Here is a 6486-nt window from a genome sequence, read left to right on the forward strand (position 1 = left end):
CTGACCTACATACAGGTTTCTGAAGAGGCAGGTCAAGTGGTCTGGTTATTAATGTGTCCTTTTTTCTCTCTTCCCTGTCTTACTTTCCATGCTTCCTCTGTACTTTTGCATTTCTTGGAATCATCTCCCACATAACTTCTTTCACCCAAGTTCTTACCTCTGGATTTGCTTCTGAAGGGCTCTAAGCTCACCCAACAGGTGGGACAATCACAGAACCCCCAGCACAATCAAGATAGAGGGCAAGGATTTCCCTGGTGGTCCAGTGATTAAGACTCCACACTCCCAGTGCAGGGGGCCTGGGTTCATTTCCTGGACTATAAAAAGGGATTCTGCACGCTGGACTATAAAAAGAGAATGATGCTACGCACTGCAACTCAAGGTCCCACAGGCCGAAACAAAGATCTAGTATGCCACTAAATAAATGAATGATACGAGGCAGTGCCTGCATCCTAGTAAGTTTCCCAGTACCCCTTTGCTGTCAGTCCTCTCCCCCTACCCAGTTCTCAAGCAGCTGCAGACCTGCTTTCTATGACTATCATTTTGCTTTTAACATATTTTCAAATAACATGGAAATGATTTAAAATTTCTTTCACCTTGTTGATTTTATTGAATGGCAGTTTAAAGTGAATTTTTTATGTGTGATTGAAACTGCTAACCTTGTCCAGGAAGGACCCCAGGGAGAATCTCATTTGTATCTACCGTTATTATAGGATTTATATATGTCTGATATCTTTGGGAGGCTGAGGGATGGTCACCAGAATTCTATCTGTAAAAGATCCCCAAGAATCTCCTGAGAGACATGAGTCTCCAGGAAAGAGCCTGGCATAAAGGACTGTAAGAAAGCCTTAGTCATTGGAGGGCCAGGGGATGATACTGACTCATGTGTGTTACTCAGATCTACATCACAATTCAGCCCCCTCCATAAACTCGTATCTGATTAATGCAGGTGTATGTACTAGGAAGAGAAGGAAACATGAGCCATGAGTCAACTCTGAAAGAGCAATGTCCCTACAGTCTCTGTGTGACATTGATATACGAGCTTCACATCATTGATACTCATTCATAAGCATGACATCCAAAGCACATTTGCCCAGAACTCAGAGGAGCTTTGGCACCCTGAAAAATCCAGCATATCTTCCATGACAATGCACAGAGAGGGAGGCGATCGTGACTAGGACAAGTGACAGTTTAGTGAGCACCAGCAGTCATGATGGGCACCTTCACATGGGTGCCTTGACAGGAGGCAGAACCCTGAGCAATTATGCTACTGGAGTCCAGGAAGTAAACAGAATATGCCAATGACTAAGAATCTGAACTTTGGAGTCAGACAGGTCTAGAATGAAACTCCAAATATGATCCCATCCTACCTACATGAGGTGCCCGATGAAGTACCAACTAATGGTGGCACTGTTGCTGTTCAGTCACTAAGTTGTATGTGACTCTTTGCAACCCTATGAACTGCAGCACACCAGGCTTCCCTGTCCTTAACTATCTCCCAGAATTTGCTCAAACTCATATCCATTGAATCAACAATGCCATCCAGCCATCTCATCCTCTGTCACCTCCCTTCTTTTCTTGCCCTCAATCTTTCCCAGCATTATGGTCTTTCCCAATGAGTCGGCTCTTCACATCAGGCGACTAAAGTATTGGAGCTTCAGGTGCAGCATCTGTCCCTCCAATGAATATTCAGGGTTGATTTCCTTTAGGATTGATGGGTTTTATCTCCTTGGAGTCCAAGGGACTCTCAAAAATCTTTTCCAGCATCACAATTCAAAACCATCAATTCTTTGGCACTTAGCCTTCTTTATGATCCAACTCACATCCATACATAACTACTGGAAAAACCATAGTTTTGACTATACAGATTTTTGTGGGCAAAGTGATGTTTCTGCTTTTTAATATGCTGTCTAGGTTTGTCATAGCTTTTCTTCCAATGAGCAAGTGTCTTTTAATTTCATGAGTGAAGTCACCATCTTCAGTGATTTTGGAGCCCAAGAAGATTAAATCTGTCACTGGCAGGTGTCTGATGTAAACGATTCTTTCATTCATTCAACACATGCTTATTGAGGACCTACAGTGTACCAGGCACCTTTGAATGAGCAAAGCAAATGAGCTCAAGGCCTCAACTCCCTCTGTACTAGTATTACAAAGAACCACGCAACCTGCTCATGGTGCCTTACTGTTCCCAAGTTATAGAGCCTTTGCCTCTTTCCACCAAGCTCCCTTTGAACAACTGGATTTGAAATCTGCAGTTTTGCGTTGGATATCTTAATCAGTTTCCTCTTGATTCTCTGTCCTTCCCCTTTCTTACATGCAACCAGTTCCTACTTGCTGGGGAGAAAAGCATTCAGACATTTCTCCTCCAATAATCCTGATAATCTCATTGGAAGAGAAGTGAAATGAAGTGAAAATCGCTCAGTCATGTCTGACTTTTTGCGACCTCATGGACTATACATGGATTCTCCAGACCAGAATACTGGTAGCCTTTCCCTTCTCCAGAGGATCTTCCCAACCCAGGGATCGAACCCTGGTCTCCCACATTGCAGGCATATTCTTTACTAGCTGAGCCACAAGGGAAGCACCACTGGAAGAAAGGAGGGTTATCTAATCCCAACACACCAGTTCAGCCTTTATGTACCTTGCCCTGCCTTTTACTTTTATGGCCTCACATGATGAGACCAAGTCTACAGGCCAGTGTTAGAGGTTTTCCCATTTTGAACCCAGTTCTCGGGATCTCTGCTCTTCTCTTTTTTCTGTTGGACGCTGGCCCCAATCACTGTATGTTCACTGTATCAGTTGGGGTTCTTGAAGACAAAGAACAGTGATGGGGCCTGGCTAACAAAAGTGGGAAATAAATGTACTAGAAGGACATTGGATGACTCACTCAGTTGGCTGAGAAATGGAGAACCAGGCTTGGAAAACAGGCAGGAACCTGGGGGCTGGCAGCTGCAGCAATCTGGTTAAGAGCATAAATGTCACAGCCTCCACTTCCATCACCACTGTTCTCACGGCTTAAATGGCCCTGTTGCCTCTGTTGCATGCTGCCACAGGTCAGTCTAACTCAGTCTGCCTCCTTGCATTGCTCAGAGTCCCAGAAAGAGCCTGCAGAGCCTAGAGACCTAGCCTCTCACATGCATGGTCTCTAGCTGTCCAGATACTCAGACAAAACTCATTGGCATATTAATTGGCATTTTTGCTTTGTTTCCCTGGTTCCCCCTGGCTGATACTCTTCCAAGTTGAAAGGATCAGGATTGGTTGTGGAGGTGTAAAATCCTGTTAGCCAGGATGCTTCCATGCATTTCATGCTGACCCTGCTTGGACTGATCATTGCAGAGCCATCCTTTGGATATTATCCTTTCTTTTCAACTTGAGGCTAGCCTGTAGTTCCATTTTAACCCCCTTGCCCTTGTTCTCTTTTTCTTTGCCATGTTTATCTGCAACACTATTTGAACCTGTTTCTTCCAAATAGGAAAAGGAGTACGTCAAGGCTGTATATTGTCACCCTGCTTATTTAACTTACATGCAGAGTACATCATGAGAAATGCTGGGCTAGAAGAAGCACAAGCTGGAATCAAGATTCCCGGGAGAAATATCAATAACCTCAGATATGCAGATGACACCACCCTTATAGCAGAAAGTGAAGAGGAACTAAAAAGCCTCTTGATGAAAGTGAAAGAGGAGAGGGGAAAAGTTGGCTGAAAGCTCAACATTCAGAAAATGAAGATCATGGCATCTGGTCCCATCACTTCATGGGAAATAGATGGGAAAACAGTAGAAACAGTGTCAGACTTCTTTTTTGGGGCTCCAAAATCACTGCAGATGGTGATTGCAGCCATGAAATTAAAAGACGCTTACTCCTTGGAGGGAAAGTTATGACCAACCTAGGCAGCATATTTAAAAGCAGAGAGATTACTTTGCTGACTAAGGTCCGTCTGGTCAAGGCTATGGTTTTTCCAGTGGTCATGTATGGCTGTGAGAGTTGGACTGTGAAGAAAGCTGAGCACCGAAGAATTGATGCTTTTGAACTGTGGTGTTGGAGAAGACTCTTGAGAGTCCCCTGGACTGCAAAGAGATCCAACCAGTCCATTCTAAAGGAGATCAGTCCTGGGTTTCTTTGGAAGGAATGATGCTCAAGTTGAAACTCCAGTACTTTGGTCACCTCATGCTAAGAGTTGACTCATTGGAAAATTCTCTGATGCTGGGAGGGGTTGGGGGCAGGAGGAGAAGGGGGACGACAGAGGATGAGATGGCTGGATGGCATCACCGACTCGATGGACTTGAGTTTGAGTGAACTCTGGGAGTTGGTGATGGACAGGGAGGCCTGGCGTGCTGCGATTCATGGGGTTGCAAAGAGTCGGACATGACTGAGCAACTGAACTATACTATTCTACTCTGTTTTTGTGACTAGGACTCTTCTCTCAGCTTTAATCATTTCAAGCTTGTAACTCCCATGTTCTATACCTTTTCCAGCTTTAAGGCTTTTGTAAACTGCAGCTAGAGAAGCCTCTGTGCCACAGCACATACCCAGCACAGCCAATAATAATAATAATAAATGAAAGCTCTGTATTTATGTAAAAGAAGGCTTTTGTACAGTGGAAAAATCTGTGCACATGTAGCTAAAGTTATTTTTCTTCAACCACCTTGTGCTGCTATCCAAACAACTTAACTCTTAAATCAATGTACTCATAACGAGAACGTCCGTTCCCAAAACTCAAGTTTTCCTTTGCGTGTTCAGTTCAGTTCAGTTCAGTTCAGTCGCTCAGTTGTGTTACAAGCCTCTAATTCTATTATACTCACTGTCCTCCTACATTATTAAAGATTTAAAATATTTTCCTTTTTTAAATTTTCAAAATGAGTACCCCTAAAAGGGTTTCAAGGGCTTCTCCAGTGGCTCAGACAGTAAAGAATCCACCTGCAATGTGGGAGACCTGATCCTTAGGTTGGGACGATCCCCTAGAGGAGGGATGGCAACCCACTCCAGTATTCTTGCCTGGAGAATCCCCATGGACAGAGATGCCTGGTGGGCTACAGTCCATGGGGTTGTAAAGAGTTGAACATGACTGAGCGACTAAGCAAACAGCACAGCAAAAGGGTTTCAAAGTGCTTTCTTTCTCAGTGTTTACCAAATACTACTTCCCTCTGAAATACTAGTTGTCTGTATGTTAGATATTTTCTTCTCAGCATTGTTTATAATAGCTTGTAATTGTTTATAAAAGTTTTAATTGTCCAATGATAGTAGACAGGCTAAAGAAATTATAGTATATTCATATGGTGGGATTCTGTATAGTCATATTAAGTAATGATACACATGCATATATACTGGTGTGGAGTCATGTCCATCATGTCCTGGTGTGTAAAAAAAAGGAGAGACCAGAAGTGTGTGTACAGTATATTATTATTTGTGAAAAAAATGTGTGTGTATGAAAGAATGTCTTCAGAAGGATATATGAGAAACTAATAATGGTGATTCCCTCTAGAGATGGAATCTGTGGGCTGGAGGAAGAGGTGAGAGGGAGAGATTGTCTTCACTGCATGCTCAATATGGTACCAAAATAAAATAAATTATTTCTACTGAGGAGAAAATCCAGACACAAAGACCAAAACTGTAATAATTTATAATTCATCTGAAAGACCTTGAGAAACAACTCCATTTAATGACTTTGGGTTCATGGTTTAAATATTTTCTGATTTCTCGCCTGGGTTTGATTGCAACAAAAAGTTGGGGAAAACAGGATTTGAGGTTTCACATTATCTCTTTGGAGAGGCTGATCTGCATTTTGGGAGAGTCATTCTAAATCAGTCGGTCTAATCTTCTATGTTACTCCCTCTTCAACAAGTATTTATTGAACACCTGTTGGAACCAGGCCCAATGCTACACACGGAAGTGGCCCATATGCTGCAAACATATTTCATATTCTGATGAGAATGAAGTGGGATAAAAGATAAACTTGACCATGATAACTCTTGCTCCATCACTGAGGGCACAGTTCTGTGTGACTTTCTCGTTCCAAGTCCTTGAAATACCGGTAAAAAGACTCAAGAATTTAAAAAAAATTTTTTTTATGTTCAGGCACATTTACTTCCAGACTATGCCTTTTTTTCCTATCAGTAGTCCAGTAGGTATCAAATAGTTTTTAAGAAAGCAGGATTCAATTTTCACAGCACAAGATTTTGTAGAACAATTAAGTAAGTTATAAACTGCAGAAAATATCATAGAAGTTTCTGTTAGAATATTTTAAATATGCATTTTTAATTTTGTTTCAATATTTTTTTCACAAAATTTACTTGGGACCTGAGAGATTGCAGCAAAATAATGCTGCATGTTTGGAAATAAAATCATTCTTTTAGCCATTTTTTTCCCATTTGGCACTCTACTGACGTCTAGCAATGCTGTGAAAATCCAGTTCTATAGTTCTTTTCCAAAGATTTAGACAACTATTTCCACCTTGAGACATTTGTAGAGACGAAATAAAAATCAGAGTAACT

The sequence above is a fragment of the Ovis aries genome, chromosome 4, assembly GCF_016772045.2.
Source record: "Ovis aries strain OAR_USU_Benz2616 breed Rambouillet chromosome 4, ARS-UI_Ramb_v3.0, whole genome shotgun sequence".
NCBI classification, from domain to species: domain Eukaryota; kingdom Metazoa; phylum Chordata; class Mammalia; order Artiodactyla; family Bovidae; genus Ovis; species Ovis aries.